Source organism: Callithrix jacchus, chromosome 14, assembly GCF_049354715.1.
Source record: "Callithrix jacchus isolate 240 chromosome 14, calJac240_pri, whole genome shotgun sequence".
NCBI lineage: Eukaryota > Metazoa > Chordata > Mammalia > Primates > Cebidae > Callithrix > Callithrix jacchus.
In genome coordinates, this window is record NC_133515.1 from 73095166 (window position 1) to 73115417 (window position 20252).

General features: G+C 41.0%; 1 long non-coding RNA gene across 3 annotated transcripts in view; it reads left to right on the forward strand.

The window, feature by feature from the left end:
• Nucleotides 1-20252, forward strand: part of LOC118147347 (uncharacterized) — a 383457-nt gene that overhangs the window by 125251 nt on the left and 237954 nt on the right. For 2 of the 3 annotated variants that reach the window (XR_013526113.1, XR_013526114.1), the window contains exon 2: nt 18173-18290. The exons of the other annotated variant lie outside the window; for it this stretch is intronic. This is a non-coding gene — a long non-coding RNA (uncharacterized LOC118147347). The remainder of the gene's footprint in view (nt 1-18172; nt 18291-20252) is intronic. 3 annotated transcript variants of the gene reach the window in all.

Below are 20252 nucleotides of genomic sequence, written 5' to 3' on the forward strand. Positions count from 1 at the left end.
CAGCTGCCAGCGCCATCATTGTCTCTGTACCTCTCCCAGCATAGCCAGCTGTGTTCTGGCTCAGCCATCACTGATCCTCTAGAGCCCTAGGTGTTGTTTACAGTCTTATTCCGCTTCAGTCATCCTCTGCTTACTGGTTGTTTAAATGGTGCCACAGCTGGCTTTGGAGTCTGAGCAAACTGGGCTCAAATATCGGTGTTACCACTTACCGGTACTTAACTAAGTCAGTTTCTCTAACAATAAAAATTGGGTATAGCAATGCCCAGTCACACACTCAGCATTCAATTTGTGTGTAATAACATTAGCAGGTTACTAATATAGGAAGTAGGATATTTGTGGTCAAGATCATGGGGATTAGGGCTAAACAGACTTGAGTTCTGATTTTTGCCATACTGATTTGACAAACGTCATGCCATTTTCTGACTCCCAGCCTAGTGCTTGTGGCAATTCTCTGTGCTTCTTCTTCACATCTTGCTTTTTATGTTTTCAGATGTGGACCTAGACAGCCCATTGGATAGACAATTGGAAATTGCTGAATGTGAATAAAGGGTTGATCATCAAAGCAGGGCCTGGGAATAATTGATGGTCAATTGGCCAGCTTCTTACCAGAAGAATCCTGGCCATGCATGGCTCCAGGAAGGCCTGGCCTTCCTTGGCTTAGACTATTTTTTGAAGAAGTGCTAGTACCAGGAGTGTAGAGTGACTTCTTAGTGACAAAGAATGATGAAAAAGTTAATAAGGTGCTTGAAAGAATAAGCATCCTCTCTCTTTGGACAGAGAGGTAAGAACTACCGTTTTGTTTCACTGGGATAGAAGAGGTGTACTCACAGGATTTAGGAATTTTGCAACAAGATTGTCTTGTTGCCTGGAAAACAAGACAGTGATTCAGCAGTTTTCTCATCAGCAGAAAGAGAAGGGCTGAGAGCGTCAGAGATCATGACTCTGAAGGGAACAGGTTATCTTTTCTGGAGACTTAGCAGTCAGACTAGAGGGAGATAGGTTTAGTATGAATAATTGAAATTCACATATAATCCTAAGTCCCTGTTGTAGATAGGGGTGACCATAGCTTCTCTCATGTAATAAGTCTTTCATCAATTACTCAAAAATAGCAGCAGTGATTGCTTTGATTTTATCTCGCACCGTTTCCTCTCCCTACCTTGAGGTGAACTGCAAATAAAGTAGGGGATGAGCTTAAAAACAAGCCAGCAAAGCAGGAGAGAGGAGCTTGCTGGCCAGGGCCCTGGGGTTTGAAGTTGAGGAGCAGCTGGTACCACACCCAGAGATAGGAATGTGCTCATACACCTCCCTCCCATCCTCAAGGGTACACAGGCCCCCTTCTTTCTGGTAACTTGGGTCAGATGAATTCCCATACACAAGGAACTTTCCGTCTTGGTGCAAACCTTTTGAAGTTTGAGGAAGCACAATATTCCATTGTAAGACCCAAATTCCTGAAGCTTCCTGTTTTTGACTGCATCGAGATGTGAATTGTATTTGCAATGGACTGGGGAGAATTGCTTTTTAAGGGCTTTTCTGTGAGCCCTTTTAGAAGTAAGATGAATTATTTTAAAATTATCTTTTTATAAGATTACGTTTCCAATTATTTAGAGTGTAGGAAGTCTCCCTCCACTGCCCTGCTTTCAATTTCATCCTGTAAGAACTTTTGATAAATCTGATTTTGTAATTCTCAAATCTCGTTTTTTAAAAATAGTAATGTAATTTCTATAAAAAATGGTAGAATTTGTAGGAATTCTGGACCTGATTCCTGGCTTTCTCAAAAGCCCTTTCTTCACCTGGACCCACTGCAGGGAGGGAGATACTGAAGGATGACGGAGAGGGCTATCCCGAGAGCTCTGCTGGGACAAAGGAGGCAGAAAGACCTGCCAAATGCACAAATGGGAGAGTTAACAGGACAAGAACCCTGGGATGAAAATGAACAGGGCTTACTCCCATAAGGCTGAGGACTTGGTATTTAGTTGCTGATGTTGTAAAAGCTTCAAAGATTCAAGGGGATTTATTAAGAGCTAGGACGTTGAAACCTTTGGCTGTGTGCAGCGTCACCCTTTGAATTGTAAATTTGTCTTTTAAAATATCTAGAATGTGTACTTGATGTTTTTTACTGATATAAACCAGTCAAGGAGGTGGTGAATCATATCATCATCATCCTTGAGAAGGAGAGCAATCTGGAGTGTTCATTTTCCAGCTGAAATTACTAGAAGTTTCTTTTTGGTTTTATTTTGTTTTGTTTTTGAAGGGACAAAATAAAAAAGGAGAAAAGCCAAAGGTAATAAGTTGTTTTCAGAAAAGCATATATTCCAGGTTTCCATTCTTGTCACCTGGTGAGTTATAATTTGTTTGCTGTCTCTTATTATATTTCCCCTGTAAATCTAAATGTCCAGAGAACCACTTTCAGTGGGACAAGATATTTTATTCCTTGGACTGTAGGTACTTGTCCTTTATTTGTTTGGGGACATTAGCCACCCATAATTGGGGAAGAGATTTTTAAATGGCAGATCAAATTAAGTTCATGTGTTTTATACTTTGTTAACTGTAGCTGTATTGGAAAATGCCTTAACTGATTCATTTTTTAATGAATGTGTAGGGTTTTGGCAAATAGGTTAACCTTTTCTCTCTGTAATTGTAAGGTGCAATTTCTTTCCTTTTAGTAGGGCAATCTGAGATTTCCCTTTGCCCATGAGACTTGTGTCCATATGCTCAATATGACATGAGTTACCCAGTACAAACCCAACCTTCTCAGAGCATGGGAGCTGAGCAGCTTCTCGGGTTATGAGTATGTCAGGGAGGACATCAACTCACAGAAAGAGACTAGAGAGACCCAAACTCAAATGGGCTCTGCCACCCACTAGCTCTGTGGTCTTGGAGCCAGTGAGTGGGCACAGAACTTCAGCTTCCTCACTTATAAATGTGAGGTAATCACCTTGAAGAATGGTCATAAGGATATGAATTCTCTGTGTATGAAGTGCCCAACAAAGTGATTAATTTGCTGCTTCATAGATACAGGATTGGTCCAGTCCAGCAACAATTTCCTGCCAAATACCCCAATAGCCTGGTTTTGTGAGGTTGTTGACAGAAGCTCAAAGGAAGAAAACTAACTTTGTTATTGATGGAGATCTCATGTACCCAGAATCCCAAAGCCCCTCGAAGTACCTGAAATATCAATTCCAGCTCCCTTTTGTAGGACGTGCTGTAGAAGTTTTGAACACAGACTCTGAAGTCTTCCTTGGAATCACAGGAATTGTAGGCCAATTACAGAGTCAGAGGAGCGCCTCCTGAGTAATGGTTGCATTCTGAATAGACTCTTAGGATAATTAATCAGCATAACTTTGTGAGCCTACCGTGGCCTTCTTTTCTTAGCAGCAGAACTTGATTAGTTTGGACATATAATAATAGTTTGCTACTTAAACAAGGACTGGCTTCCTAATGCTCATTATCATGATATTCATTTTCTTTCTTTTGAATTTTTATTAAAGTGTAATTATTTAAAGACTCCCAAATTCTTTTTAAAAAAATATACAGTGATTCTTGAGGCTCTGGTTTTGATCACTGATGTATTATAATTAATGGATAAAATTTTATCCTCTTAGAGGGGATGCAGCAATGCAGTAACTATCAGACTTTATTTCCTACCACTGGGCTCTTGTTGGGATTAATTTGAGGTAGAACTCATCACATTTTATAAGACTAGTAAAAGGGGAAGATATATGTAATGGATTTAGGGTCACTGACCGCTCCCCATTTGGGACTTTGCCTGTTTTAACACGAAAGTCCTGTATCCTGGGAAACATTTCATTCCCAGGCAAATATAGACAGTTTGCCTTGTCTTGTCTTGTTTTAAAATAAAAAAGTTCCATGTCCTGAGACTCCCTTGGCCTTGGGCACACCAAGACAGTTGGTGACCTTAACTCCAAGGTCTCGTCCTTCCTCTGCCACTACATAGCTGTGTAACATTGGCCAAATCACTTTACTGATAAAATGAAGAAGCAAACCAGATAATCCTGAAAGTCTCTATCAGTATTCACGCTTTGTGGTTAAAATACATCTTGTTATTGGAATTTACCTTTTGTGTCTTTACTTCTTTGCTTCTGAGAAACCAGTATCCAATTAGAAACTTCTATAAATGAATCTAGGCTCCAAACTAGGTAAAAATAATCAGGATACTTACGGATTAAATCTCAGATATGGAGGAAGATGATGCTGATGCGTGTTGGGGTGCCAGAACAAGCAGGTGCTGTTCTTGTTGATGTTACAAACGAACACCCAAGGCAAGTATCCTCTGTTATATGGCAAGGGAGGAAATTGACTGGGGTTTTCTGTTTTAGCTTATAGTCAGTATTTCCCCACTAATGAGACTGAAACCTTGGTGGTAACTTTGAAATCAAGTCTTATTTATAAATTGGAATAAATATTCCCAAGCTGGGATCAATTGTGTGCACAGAGTTGGGGTTTGGGAAGACACTGATGGTGTTAGGAGTTGGAGTTCAGAATGTCAGTTCCCAGTGAACCAGGGATCACTCAAGGCAGCACTAACTTCCCAAGTGCCCACCTAAGTGCTGGACTCTGTGCTCTGGATCTGGATACAAACTAGACAGGGCCTTGCCTTCGAGGAGCACACTGTTTTGTGAGGGGCATGAAGTAGAAATTAAATTATTAGATACAATAGAGCAAGGGCTATCATGGAGCCCTAAGCAGAGTGGCGTGGGAGAGTAAAGGAGAAGGTGATGGATTCTATTGTTCTGTTCCATATGGCAATGGTGCCTGCCCTTCAGCCCCCTGGCTGACATGGGGATGCCTATGGCCCAAAGGAGCATTATTTGGGGTGAGACCAACATGCCCAAAAGCTGTGTTTCTGCAGTTTCATCTTTGGATATAACAGGACGGAGGTCACTGTTGTTGTGATCGTATCAGCAAAAATTAAAGCTAACAAGAATGATTTGAGTTTGTATTTGAGTTTTCCTGATATCCTATAGCAAACCTACGTCCTTGAAGCTTTTCAGCTTAGTAGCTGGCAAGTCAGCAACTGCACACGTTATAAATGTGTCTTTTAAAAATCTAATGCTTTCACTCACTCCCTGAAATGGAAAATAGCAAAGAAATTTGGCTTCTTTCATTTTGAATCATTGTTCTTCTTCTAAATAACAGTAAAAGAATGACTCCAACATGGAATTTCTAGTTAAAATGGACACCAGTGTAGTCCCATGGTTAATGGTGTGTTGATGGTGTAATAATTTTTGGTGGAAAGTGATACAAGATGCTTGACTTTAACTACTTTACATTCAGGGGAGCATGGTTTTGTGTTAAATAATGAGATGCTGGAAAATTTATAGGGTGCTTTTATTCTTAGGAACATGGCACATTTCATATATTTTGCCGATTTATCTTCTTAACATCCTTGAGGGAAGGGAGGAGGAGGTATTGCAGTGTGTGTTTAATAGAAAATGCATTGAGGTCCAGTACAGGTAAAGTCCCCACCTGAGAATGCACAGCAGGTTAATGAAAAACCTTTCCTTGCTCTCCCATGTCTCCTAATGTCCTCTCACTAGGTTGTGCTGTTTTGCTGTGGTCGTCAAGCCATGTCAGGAAGGCACATTTTGAGATGAAGGAGTTCACCTGCACTTATAGAAACTCATAATACTAGGTCTTTGGGGCCACTACTGCAGATATTGCTGTAGCTGAGACCATACTATTTTGGAATTTTTATAGCAGTGTTCTTTAGGTCTTTATCCTTGGGTGAGGTTCTAGTGAGGACAGGTTCCTTTCAAAAAAAAAAAAAAAATTGGGAGACTGAGATCACCTCGGGTGGATCACCTAAGGTCAGGAGTTCGAGACCAGCCTGGCCAATATGGTGAAACCCTGTCTCTACTAAAAATACAAAAAATTAGCTGGGTGTGGTGGCATGCGCCTGTAGTCCTAGCTACTCCAGAAGCTGAGGCAGAAGAATCACTTGAACCTGAGAGGTGGAGGTTGCAGTGAGCCGAGATCACGCCACTGCACTCCAGCCTGGGCGACAGAGGAAGACACCATCTTAAAAAAAAAAAAAAAAAAGACAAAACCAACAGTTTGGAGCCAAACTGAGTTTCATGGCACAATAGTGCATGTTGTAACCAAACCCTGGTGCACTTCATTAAATGTGGAAGCAGCCAGGTGGGCACTGGACTCAACAGTGACCTGGGCCTGACAGCCGAGGAGGAAAGTGTCAGAGAACATGGAACCTGCATCTTCATGCTACCTCTGTCATAAGTATGTGGAATGACATTGGGCCTCAAGGTCCTATTTGCAAAATAAACAGCTAGGCTGCACAGTCCAGTATGGTACTTAATGAAAATTAAAAATTCAGTTCCTTAGTCGCACTGGCCCCATTTCAAGTCCTTGATAGACACATGTAGCTAGTGGCTGCCATGGTGGACAGTGTAGATAGACAACTTTCTCACCATCGCAGAAAATGTATTTGGAGAATGTTTGCCAAGATGGTATCAGTGATTGTCCTGATGTGTTTCAGTAAGTTATCAGGATGCCTTAGATGTTCCTTAGGGGCCCTGAGAAGAGCAAGGGAGACCCCAACAAGCAGAAGGGGTTCTGAGTCCCTCATCCTGGCTTCAACAGGAGGACCTCCATTTCCATCTGTTTTGAATAAAATGGATATTGTGTTTTTGAAACCCTTTAAAATTTAGGTCTCCTTATGGACCTAAACCTGGCCTCTTTCCCTCTGGGCCTCTATCCCTCTCTTACCTTCTCCCTTACTGTCTCTTTTCACTGTGTTCACCATTATAACTCTAGAGGAGGAAGGGAGGAGAGAATAGGGCAACGTTCTAACCAAGGAGAAAGAGGAAAGAAGAAAACCTGCCCCTTCCAGTTTGAAGAACTGTGAGAAGAAAAGGGGAGAGAGGGGAATGGGAAGGAGGCAGTGGGGCACATATTCTCCTGTTTGCCTCCCTGGCTAAAGCCGTGTAAGGGGATGGAGGTGGTAGATTGAGGAAAGCTGGGCTGCGCGAGGCCTGGGAGACTCCTCCTATCCACAGCACGCTGGCGTGGCTGATTGTTTAGGCAGAGTGAGGGCCTGACTGTAGTTCCCTTATAGACTGAAGGACCTTTTCTAGGGAGCCTGGTTGGGAAACATGCCAGAAGGGGTCACTCCAGTGGGAGGGGATGGGGCTGTGTGGGTGGCCGTGTAGCTGAGGCTGCAGAATGGAATATCGGGATCAAACTGCAGAGGAGTTACTGCCAAATGTTAGGTCACTGCAGAGCTGGTGAGAGCTGAGGTAGGGCCAAGGTGGAAGGAAGGATCCTGAGCCTGAACAGGTTAAGAGAGCGCGGTTTGTGAGCGCTACCTCACGTAGAGAGCGGCAGTGGAAGCAGCAGAATGCCCAGGGTGGGGTTGCAGGGCTGACCAACCATAGCTCATGTGGACTCAGGCCAGTACAAACCCAAGAACTAGATAAGGTGCTGGTGGAGAGGCAGGGATTCTCTTTTCACCATCCCAACCCCAATGCCAAGACCACATGTATGCCCTGTACAGAAACAGATCATCTTAGAGAGGCCCTGGGAGTAAGGAGAGAACCAGAAAGGCTCAGTCAGTCAAGATCACACTGAGTTTACTGAATTGAAATGTATCTTGATTTTTGTCCTTTCCTATTTCCTGCCCATCTACCCCATCTACCCAGTGTGAAGTGTGTGTGTGTGTGTGTGTGTGTGTGTTGGGGGTGAGCTTGGTGGTCTGAGGGCTACAAAACATTCAAACTCACTACAGAAAATAAAACAATTATGTCCTCTTTGCACCGAGTATAATAATCTGTAGAGACTACTTTGTCCAGTGACATTCAACATTTTCTTTTAGCAAGACCCTGAAAGGATCATAAATAAATTTATGACCCTGAATTTTATTAGGAAAAAAGGGTTACCTGCTAAAAGAAAATATTGAAAGTCACTGGACGAGGTAATTTCTATCTATTATTTTCTCTGAATCTTTATGATGATTTTATTCTAAGGTGCCAGGAAGTCAGTATAGCCAGCAATCAACAGGCCCAGCAGTGAGCCAGCAGTGGCTGTGAGTAAAGTCCTAGACTCTGTGTTACTAGGGATCACGTGCTGCCTATGATTGTATATGTCTGTAGATTAGGTGGTGATGCAGCATGTATTTCTTACTGTGGGTCATGGTCAAAGAAGTTGGAAAATACTTGCCTAGATGGAGAGATGATATATACACATGTAACTTGAGCTTTCAGGTTCTGGGTAACAGGTTACATTAGCACTGCCAAATGAAAGATCACAGCATTCGTCTGTTGACATAAAGCCTTGACTTCAAGGCCATTGTGAGTCTCAGCTGCTCTTCCTGACCTTGGATTTTTCCCGATAGATTTCTCCTCCCTCAGCATCTTTTTTTTTTTTTTATGTGCATGTTTGAAGAGATTTATATTCCTTGCAACCAAAAATACCTTAAATAAGATAAAGAGAGATCTTGGATATAAGGAACAAATTCGAAAGTCTTACTTTTTTTTTCTTTCTTTACACCATGATTCTGTATTGAAAGGCTTAAATGAAACGGTAAAGTGCCTTAGAATGAAACTGAAAGCCAGTCTCTTCTTTGTCCCATTCAAGGTGTTCTGAGTCTGGCCTCATGTTTCCCACCATATTCTTCTCTGTCCACAGAGTGCCCCTGAGCTCCAGCCAGGAGCTTCTCCTTTATGGCCTCTACCTCCCTTGCCAATTTCTACCTTAATCTCATCCTCCAGTTTTGATTGTTTCTTCAACTTTGTCCAAATTCTGGTTTCTCCTCAAGGTCACCTCCACACCAACCTCTGAACTGCTATGGGAGGCAGCACTTTGTAGTGGTTCAAATCTTGACTCTGTCAGTTACTAGCTGTGCAATATTAAGACTTAACATCTGTGCCTCAGTTGTCCTGTCTGTAAAATGGGGTAATAATTTTATCTACCTTTTTGGGTTCAGGATTAAGTGCTTAAAACAGTGCCTGGCATGGAGGGCACAATCTACTCTCAGCAATACCTTATTTGTCCCACTGTTAACTACTTATGTGTGTTAATCATGACTCCCTGTCCCTCCCCCCGCCCACACAAGCTTCTAAACTGTTTCTGTTGACTTATTCTTATTACAGCTTCTCAGTCTAGCATTTCACATTTCCACAGAATGCAGATACTTCTCCTTTTGGTAACTGAGACAGTACTAATCTAGCTCCAGTCTGTGACTCTGCGCTCAATGTTTATAATTTCACACAGATTTGCAGCTCTGGGGCTCTGAAGACATCTGCAGATTCTTTCAGTGTCTTGGAATCAATTTATCTGGATCAGGCCTTGAACTCACGTAAAGCAGCTGTTACAGGATCTTATGCCTCCTTGTTCGTCCCCGGCTTCCGTTCTTTGCTGACAATGTGTGTTCTACTTTCTGCAGAGTCACCTTCATTTTTCTTAATGGTGAAGAGGAAAGTAAGCAGGATTTGCATAATTCTGCCTTCTCTCTGCCACTGAGTGATATCATATTTTCTGACTCAAGGGTTGTATCTATTCCCTTCTGGTATATAACTTGGAGTGGCTTTATGATTGTCTCTGTCGTGCTGTACACAGCTTTCCTGATGCTCTGCAGATCTGAGTTATGAAACGGAACTGCCGCATCATGACTATGCATCTTCCAGGACTTTCTCTGTTTAGCTCCTGCTTGTGGTGCTATGTGCTTTGGCTTCCGTAAATTTGTTCAAAATCTGTTTTTTATTTGCTTCCCTCGCCTTCCTTGCCCCTTGCATAAAGAAATTGAGGGTTCAGATGCCTAGGCTCCCTCGGGATGTGTCCTCATTTAGGAGATCTTTGGTCCTGGTATGGCCTGGGTCTCTTGGAGAGAGAGAAGGAAAGTGCATCTTAGAATGTGGTTGGTGGTGTATTGAACACTGTGTCATCAAGTTGAGACCACATGCATTTTGAAATCTGATCTCTGGGCTCTGTTTACTGTGATTTGGGCCTTTCTTCAGAGAAGGTTGATAGCCAATGTCTTATTGAAGTCAGGATGTAGTTACAGGGAGGCAGTTTCCAGTTCGACATGAAGAAACTGATTTCTGAAGCCATTAAGTTCCCTGTCATTGAAAGTGTTCAAACTAAGGCCAGATGATCCTTTATTCAGGGCATTGGAATCAGATTTCTGCATTGGATGGATGATTAGAGTCAAAATCCACTGAGGTCCTTAGTCTATGGAAGATTAAACTCTAGGGTATCTTTTCATTTTTTTTTTTTAAAGGCTAGTCAAGTGAAGCAGTTTTTTTTTTTAAACCTAAAAGACATTTCTTGGTGACTTGCCCAGCACCCAAGACAGATGGGGCTGAGAGTGAATGCTTGCTGTAGGGAGTACATTGTTGAACCTTAAAGGTCTGGGCCTTCTGTTCCAAGCTGACTTCCCACTCAAGACTCCAGACATACAGAAGTGTTTTTACTCCCTTAACTTTTAAGTCCTATTCTCTCTCACTTCCTTGTCTTTGAACATGTAACTTCACGGTTAAGTTTTTTCCCCTGCTTTTTCATTTGGCAAACTCTTAACTCCACTGTCAGGACAGAATGGCCTGGGTGTCTCTCAAGCTCCAAGGCACACTGGGCCTGTGAGTGTCTCAGAGGACTCAAGACTTGTGGTGCTGTCACTGCTTCCTCATCTCTCTCCCATATGAAGTGTCCCCCAGACTCTTCTAGGGTCTGGGGACAGTGTCCTGTGCCTCTTCATTTCTCCCAGTTTTTTTTTTTTTTTTTTTTTTTTTTTTTTTTTTTTTTTTGAGAAGGAGTTTCGCTCTTGTTACCCAGGCTGGAGTACAATGGCGCGATCCCGGCTCACCGTAACCTCCGCCTCCTGGGTTCAGGCAATTCTCCTGCCTCAGCCTCCTGAGTAATTGGGATTACAGGCACACACCACCATGCCCAGCTATTTTTTTGTATTTTTAGTAGAGACGGGGTTTCACTATGTTGACCAGGATGGTCTTGATCTCTTGACCTCGTGATCCACCTGCCTCGGCCTCCCAACGTGCTGGGATTACAGGCGTGAGCCACCACATCCAGCCTTCTTCCAGTTTTCACCGCAGAGCCTGGCGCAGACTAGGGGCCTACTCTATGATTGTTAAATGAGTAAAATGAGCTGCAACTGAGGGCTTTAGGGATTGTAATCCTAAGATGCATCTGTTCCCTGATTTATTTCTGTCCCTGACCTTTTCTATACAGAACTGAATTATAAAGTCCTTTCTGAGGAAAAATAAATTATGATATAAGAAAAATTGCCTTAGTGCACTGCAAATACTCAGAGAAACTGAGCTGTCTTGAGCAACCCTTACCTACCTATAGTGACTTGGCAGAATTAAGTTATTCTCTATCGTGCTCTTTGGGAAGTAGGTGGATATCTTAAAATTAAAACCAGGGCCCTGTTTGGGATATTGGATCTGGATACACTTTTCTCCAAACAGATAGTGGTAGCTGGAGGAATCATTCAGTGTGCACTGGAACTTTCTCTGGGTGTCTGTTTAATTAACAAAGTTTGTTTCAAAGATGTGCTTTGTGTTCTTTAATGCATGCATGTCATTTCCTAACCAAATTTATGAAAATGTTTTGGGATGGTGAGCATTTAAAGAACTTCAGGGAATAAGTCAGAATTGAAAGTTTCAAACAAGTGTAATTATTATTGCATGCATGTTGTGTTTAAACCCTGGGCCCTCCTGGGAATAGGCTGACTTCACAGAGTGTTTTATTAATTGGAGGGAAAACAAATCTGCTGCTGGAATACTTCTCTCTTCTCTGTGGGTTCACCTTGGGAGAACCACTTCAGCTCTCTGGGACTCAGTTTCCTCTGCTGAAATATTAGGGGTTTGTCTTTGCCCGTCTTTAGGATCTTTTCAGCTTTCCATATCTTTAAATTAGGTACAAATGTCTGCTTTTCCTTTTTACAAAGACCTGTACCAGAAAAGCAGCTTTGTGACTGAATTGATTAACTTATTTAACATTATTTATGTATGCAATGAATGTTTATTGACTGCATCCTGACTGTGTGCAGGTCACTGAGTTTATACAAAGTCCCTGTCCTTATCAAGCTTAGAGTCCAGAGCAGGGGTTGGCAAAATTTTTCTGTAAAAAGCCAGATAATAAATACTTCTGGCTTTCCACGCTGGTCTATCATAATTACTACTCAACTCTGTCATTGCAGTGGGGAAGCAGCCACAGACAATATGTAAATGAGTGAGTGTTAGTATTTAAGACAGCACTTTATTTACAAAAACAGGTGGTGGGCCAGCTTCGGCCAACGGGCCTTACTTTGCAGGTCTCTAAGATGGTGAAGGCATTCCATAAACATAAACAAATAGATGCATGATCTTTAAATGGACATAAGTGCCAGATTCACTGCGATATCAGATCAATGTGAGATACAACATCCACTAACATATTTTAGGAAAATCTAAATTTGTCTCTTTGTTACCAATGCAGAGACTAGGGGGAAAAAAGGCTGATTTTCTTTGTGGGTTTTCTTTTTTTTTTTTTTGCTGTTGCTAAAAAATGACAGTAATTGATGATACTCCTTTGTGCAGAAGCTTACTTTGAATTTGTCCAGGAGCCTTATGATTAGCAATGAAATAATTCTGCTACCCAGAGATGGTTTTGCTGCTCTTGTAGCTGGGACAGTGACATTGCCTTACTCTGCAGTCATTTTTGGTTCTTTTGTTTTTATGGCAAGCTGATTTGGTGCAGAGGGAGGCTGGCTGAGTCCTTGGCCATAATTACCTATGTTGTCTTTGCTTCATACCTTATCTGCATCAGGCCTGTTGAGCTGATGGTGACAAAAAAAAAAAGACCTCATCATTAATGTGTCTGGACAAAGAGCAAGTAACGTTTAGACTCCCTGTGCGGTGAGCCCTAGCAAGGAGATACATGATGCTATTTCACCCCAAGAAAATTAGTAGCAGGATTTTCTGATGCTTGTAAAAGCAGACAACTGAATTCTGTCACTGTGTACTGTACAGATGCATGTAATACACATGGAGGGTTCTTCCTTCCTCTCCAGCAGTCAACAGCAGGCCACCTGAGGATGCTGAACAGCTTAATCAAGAATCCTTAAGGGAAAATAAATGGGTATTTATTGATTGTCTACTATGGGGCATTTTAGATACTTCATCTCATTTACTCTCTATAACTTACCCTGTGTGGTAGAAATTATTATACCATTTGACTCAGGAGAAAACTAAGGATAAGAGAAACTAAGTAGGTTAAGTCACTTGCTCCAAATCATATAACTAATAAATAACTAATGAGGGATTTAGCTGCAGTTCTGACTCTAAAGGTTCTTTCGACTTTATGCTGCCTCAAAAGAGTTTAATGAAAAATAGTCAAGCTGTTTTGTCAGCAATCCAAAGACAGAAAATAGAGTTGAAACCTAGTACAAATTGGAATCCAGAATGAAGCCTTCCATTTATAGGCAGGAAGGCGAGGGCCCCATGTAGTGTTTCTCAGTCTTGGGGGCACATTGGAATCATTCGGGGAGCTTGAAAGATGCTGATGCTATGTCTCATTTCCAGTGATTCTGAATGAATTATCCTGGGGTGCAACTTAACATAGGGATATTTAGAAGCTGCTCAGGTAATTCTAATGTGCAGCCAGCCAAGGTTAAGAGCAGCTGGCCTAAGGAGCTGTGATAAAGGGTTGACATCCTCTTGCAAGCTCTTCTGAATATGGTTCATGGAGGACTTGAAAAATACAGATAAATATTTCTGAGACAGAAAAGACATAATCCTTGGAGTTTCTGGTTATAGCAGCCATTTGTACAAATCACATTAACTTTCATGGCTTACTCTGAATGCTGATACTCATTTGATGCCCTTTCAGGACTGTGTTTCTTAGGGACATACAATATGATTTTAAAGCATTTTAAACTACAAATTTGGAATTTAGCATTTGGAATTTTGCTTGAGGAAGAAAGCACAATACAGTAATGATGGAATGTACGATTTCAGAAAGGCTGAGAGTACATAACACCAAGCTGGAAATTTTTCTCCTGAATTCTTATTTCTAGAAGAGTTCCTAATTTAGCGGAATGCAAGTGTAGATAAAGTCTCAGGGTAAGGGCATAGGGGAAGGTCTCATCTGAATTTAGAGTGCGTGAGAAAAGCCTGATACACTGATCTTCATTATATGGCTTTGTCTAGCTCTTTTTTACAAGCCCAGCCAGAAGAGGCGACAGTGATGAAAATGAGCTGTCCTTGGATTAGTAGCAGCGGTGCTTTTCAATAAGAGTGGATTTTAGATGGAGAGCTAGTGGAGTGGCAGTTTACAGTTTATAAAGCATATTGACATACGTTCTATGGCAGAGCGATTGCAAAATGGCCCCAGTGCTACACTCCTCCCTCGATACATACCATTTACAATGTACAATTTTGAAGTCAATTTCCCTAGCTCTTGAATCTGGGTTGGACTTGAGACTTGTTTTAACAAACAATATAGTGTAAGTCATGTGCCAGTTTTGACCCTAGAACTCGAGAACTTGCATTCTTTCCCCTCTTTGGTGTTATGGGAACAAGCCTAGGCTTGCTTGCTAGAGAGGCCACAGGGAACACAGCCAATCATTCTAGCAAGGCCATCCGAGGTGAGCCAATATCCAGCTGACTACCAGACTCATGCTCAGACCATTAGAACCACCCCACCAAGTCCTGCCAAGATTAGCAGACTGCCTAGCCTTCTCACAGACTGTGGAGAAATAGCAAGTAAGAGTTGTATTATGCCATTAAGTGATTGTGGCAAAGGACAATTAATACACATCCTCATGAGACTACAGAAATAATTATAATAATTCCTTTCTAGATGAAGAGACTGAGGTTCTGAGAGGTTACGTTTAGGAGGTGTCCCACCATTGTGGAAAGGGGGGATGCTTTCAAATCATGTACTTATTCAAACAAGGGGAAACCCCTCATTCTGAGATCCCCTAGTTGTAAAACCCAGGGCTGATTATTTGTTTTCGGAATCCGTTTCTCCATCCATAAAGTGGGGCAATAGGATCTTACTTTTATAGTTGCTATGAGGATTAAAGGATGTAAGTTGTATAAAGAAATGGGTTCATGGTAAAGACTGTATAAATCCTAGCTCTGATAATGATGGGGATGGTGATGAGAATTACTCCAAATTACATGGCTAGGAGGTGTCAGGGACATGAATTCAGGTCTTTAATTCTCAAATTCAGCAGACTTCTGTATTTTCTTTTTCCTTTGTTTCTCTCCGTTTCCTTTGCCCTTTCCATTTCCCTGTTTTTTTCACGTATCTCCTCCGATGTGTTCTAATAATTTATTTTATGTTTTCAAGCCAGTATCAGCTGTAATTGAAAAAAAAACTTTACTTTCAACTAGAGTAGACTGAAGATCTTCTGCTGGGAACAGGAACTTTTCTGGCTCAAGGTTGTCAGGAAGAAAGAAGGGAATGCCTGCCATATAGGCAACCAATAATGTCTACTACCTTGCAGGCACGGTACAAAACAGAGAATATCTGTTTTGAGTATCCATAGATACCTTAGTTATGAGAATTGAAGAAAATTCACTGGACTAGAATCCGAGCAGCTGAGATCAAAGTTAAGGAAATACCAAATACGGAGGAGAAGTGAGAAGTGTATAATAAGCACTATGACCCCATGAGCATTTCCATAAATAAGGGCCATAGGATGGTTTACATTTACTTTCTTAATATTTTAATATTTTATTTATTTATTTATTTATTTATTTATTTTTGAGACAGAGTCTCCCTCTGTTGCCCAGGCTGGAGTGTAATCATACGATCTCAGCTCACTGCAACCTCCACCTCCCAGGTTCAAGTGACTGTCATGCCTCAGCCTCCCAAGTATCTGGGATTATAGGTGGCTGCTATCACACCCAGCTAATGTTTGCATTTTTTAGTAGAGACAGGGTTTGATTGTGTTGGCCAGGTTGGTCTCAAACTCCTGGCTTCAAGTGATCTGCCTGCCTCGGCCTCCGAAGTGCTGAGACTACAGTTGTGAGCCACCATGCTCAGCCTTAAATTTTGATATTTATAAAACAAGCCAGTAACCTGGTTTGTCCTTGAAGTGCTTTCTACTCACCTTACAGGAGGATTATTCACCCTCAATGATAATTTTTATTGTGCTTATTATTCTTGTCCAGTTCTCAATCACCCACCTCTGAGTATCTGAGAGCAGTTTTATTCTTGCTCTTCTACTTTATTGCAATAAGATGAACTCTTCCGGGTAAACATTTTTTAGTCCTTGTTTTACACATTCGGTTCATTTGTTTATAATTTCTCCACATTCAGATGATTTTTCTTCACAAACTCCCAGGGACCAATGAACAGGGACGTTTTGCAGCACAGAGCTCAGATGTGTGGGTGTTCAGCCAGCACCGCTAACTGTGTAGATAACTACGGGAGCGGGAGCTATGGAGAAGAAACGCAGTGCATCTCCAGATCCCACTGCCTAGATTCTGGAGAGAAAGGAAACGTTTATCAAGATAATTTGTGGAAACAATTACTCAGTACTGCTGGTTTCATCAAAATGTCTTTTAGCTAAAGTTTGGAAGCCCTGCTATTAATCAAGTTGCCTTGGGAAAGATCACTACTTCCCTCAGGATCCTGCTTTTAGCATCAAAATGCAGATGTTTTGCGAGATAAGAAACCAGCATTTTACACTGCAACATGCAGAGTGTAGTCAGCAAGAAACACTAAGTTTAATTGAGAGTCATGGTTATGTTTTGTCCTCCTGGAATTATTAACTCCAATAACGCTCCCAAGACACAGTCCCTAGCTTTCTGAGGCTGCTGGTCCTTTTATTTTAGATCAAGCTTTTCTACTTTCTAGTTTTAACCTGGTTTAATCATTAAACACCTGATGATTCAATCTATTGTCCTCTAGGTATAATTATATACACAGGGTTTTTAAAAAATCAGGAATTGTGGATGTTTAAGCATAATTTAAAAACCATTCCTTCAGAACCCTAGCTCACCATACTTGTACTTTCAGTTTTCATTTCCATGTCTCTCTATAACTAACCTTCGACTTCCCTGCAGGTGGCAAAATAGAATGTTATTTTGAGTTGAAAATAAGTTAAATGGAATTTTCTGGATTTGTTTATTTATAAGAAAGTGGTAGCTGGTAAAACAATCTAAAGAAAGAGAAATAAAACACTCATTTAATTTGTAGTTTTTGATCAAATTTTAATTTATTTGTTTTTTTGCTTTTCCTACATAATTGTTGAACCAAGGATACTGATGGTGCAGAACTAGAGATGTGGCTTGGTAAATAAGCACCCTTAAATTTTTTTTTAACAGCAGAGAAATTTAAATGCACAGGACCTTGAAATCTGAGCACTGGATGGTACTCTGGGTATCATTTAACCTTCGCAGTCCATAATGAGGCCCTTTATAGCGTTCTATCAGACAGTCACGCTCTCTCGATTTGGACACTTCTGGTGAAGGGGGACTCATCACTTGAAGAGGCAGCACGTCCATTATGGCATTGCACATTTTATTATAAAAGCTGTAATTAGCTACTGAATTCCATTCTTCACAGAGCAGTGTTACTGGTGTGGGCATAGGCACTGATGTGATCTGAAAGTAGGCCCCAAGGAAGAAATTAAAAGCTCTTTTGTGCCCACCATGCACAGTCCTGTTGGTGGTACCAGGTTGTGCTGCCTCTGCTTAGTAATTTTCTCCCTTTGTGCTAAGGGAATCTAGGGATATCACAGATTTGAGGAAATGGTCAGCCTATATATTTTAGTTTTTTTCCTAGAATATTCCAGTTGGCCTTGGACTTGACTGCAGCAACTTAGATGAACATTTAGGATGCTGTTCTCTAAATTTAACTATAGAATGGGAGTTGAGGGTAGGGGTGGGGATTATCTGTCTGTGGTTGGACTTGACTTGGTACTGGGTAAGTTTGGTGTGTCCAGAACTTTATTTATTTATTTAATTTTTTTTTTTGAGACGGAGTTTCACCCTTGTTACCCAGGCTGGAGTGCAATGGCGCGATCTTGGCTCACCGCAACCTCCGCCTCCTGGGTTCAGGCAATTCTCCTGCCTCAGCCTCCTGAGTAGCTGGGATTACAGGCACGCGCCCCCATGCCCAGCTAATTTTTTGTATTTTTAGTAGAACTTTATTTTCATCAGTTTTTTTTTTGTTGTTGTTGAGACAGGCTCTCACTCTGGTGCCCAGGCTGGAGTACACTGGCACAATCTCAGCTCACTGAAACCTCTATCTCCCGGGCTCCAGCCGTACTCCCACCTCAACCTACCAAGTAGCTGGGACTACAGGTATGTGTCACCATGCCCAAGTAATTTTTGTACTTTTTGTAGAGTCAGGGTCTCACCATGTTGCCCAGGTTGGTCTCGAATGCCTGAGCTCAAGTGATCTGCCCGCCTTGGCCTCCCAAAGTGCTGGGATTACAGGGTGAGCCACCATGCCTGGTCTTTATCAGCTTTTAGAAAAGTGCTTCCCGAGATGAGTTAAACTATAGATTCACAGGTTTACTTTTCTCTCAGATATCATTAACAAAGGCCTTTCTTTTGTGCCACTGTCCCTGAGTTTTCTTCTTAAGGTTAAAATAAAGTATTACACATACAAATGGATTGTAGGATAAAACATTGAACTACTTTTATAAGTAGTAGAAGGAAATCTGAGCACTTTACTATTGTGTAAATTCTGTTAATTTATTTTTTTTTTGTGTTAGAAACTTGCTAGATATTAAGAAATTCAATTTCCTTTTCCTGGGCACACATTTCCATTCCTTGCTGTTGGTTTGATGCCGTGTCACAAAGCCTACTGTGCAATCTTTCACACTTTCTTTCTGCTTCTGGGAAAGGCTGTGTGTTGAGGATGACAATGTCAAAAGATACAAGGAGATTTAATCCTTGGGCCATTTAAAATTCTTAATTATTCCATAATTATTTTTGTCATCAAAGCCATTATAACTTTAATTAGGCAATTAAAAAATTCTCCATATTTCTTTACCTTATTAGTTATTTTAATTCTGTATGTGAAAGATGAACTAAGAAACATGGTAAGTTGGCAATTTTAAAATAATGACATAATTCTAAAGGAAATGACTTTAGACATGAGATGGAGGATATGGGAGAAAGACTTAAAAACTTAATATTCAGAGGATGGACAAATGAAACACTGACAGACAACCTTTTAAAGCTCATTTCAATGTGAATGTTTCTAAAACTTGCTTATGGCCCCCAAGTTAAGATCAATGCTTTTTTCAAATGCTGGGACAAGTGACTCCTGAAGGGTCCAGTTTGCTTTTCAATCCAGCTTAAAATCAGTGGGAAAATATTAGGGCAGCAAAGCATGTACGATGTCATAGAATTTTTCTCTCCATTTTCCTCAGTGACAATGCTTCGACAGAGTTGTATGAGCAGTTATTATATACATCATATGTGATATACTATTTTTATGAATCTTAATAAAAATATCATACTTTTTATCAGCTTTTTAAAGGTTGGTATACTCTGGTCAATACGACATAAATCTTGTTGAAATATTGCAGGTAAAACACAAGATAAATACACAGTCAGTTTAAAGTACAGTTTGTCCTGGTAAACAGTCTGTAGTGACGAATCTGTAGGAACCTTGATTACTCAGTAGAATCGATGTACTAGCTAGGGATGGTGCCAGGCTTCCTGCTCATGCGTGTCCATCCACCCACCCAGTGGCTGCCTTTACTTCATCATATGCTCTCCCACGTCTCTGCTTCAGCATCACACTTTGAATATTCTTATTTTTGTGGATGCAACTGTACTTTTTGTGAGCATATCTACAGCTTAATTAACCTTCATTCCTTTGAAACTCAGATTCCTTCGTAGGTTTAATTGATGCCTTTCTGCTTTTGAATTTTCAAAGATGGGCTTGGATAACAATGGGAGCATTTGGTAAAATCTAATAATTATCCCAGCTTGGCCACTACCAAATTGCATAATTGCAAGCAAATTATTCTACATTGCTGAATCTCTAATTTACTGTCAGGAACTGACAGCAATTAACCACCATTTACCTCGAAGTAGATGATTCATTTTGATATTTTTCTTTTAAAATGTGAGAAAAACCTATTATGGCTGATAAGAGGGCTATAAAAAACAGTGTGGTGTGGAGCTTTGCATCAGAAAAGCTGTGTGCATCTAGGCTCTGCCGTTTATTGACATAAATTCTGAGACAAGTCGTTTAATTTCTGCATTTGTTCCTTCAGAGATGGACTAGGGTAATTTTACCTATCA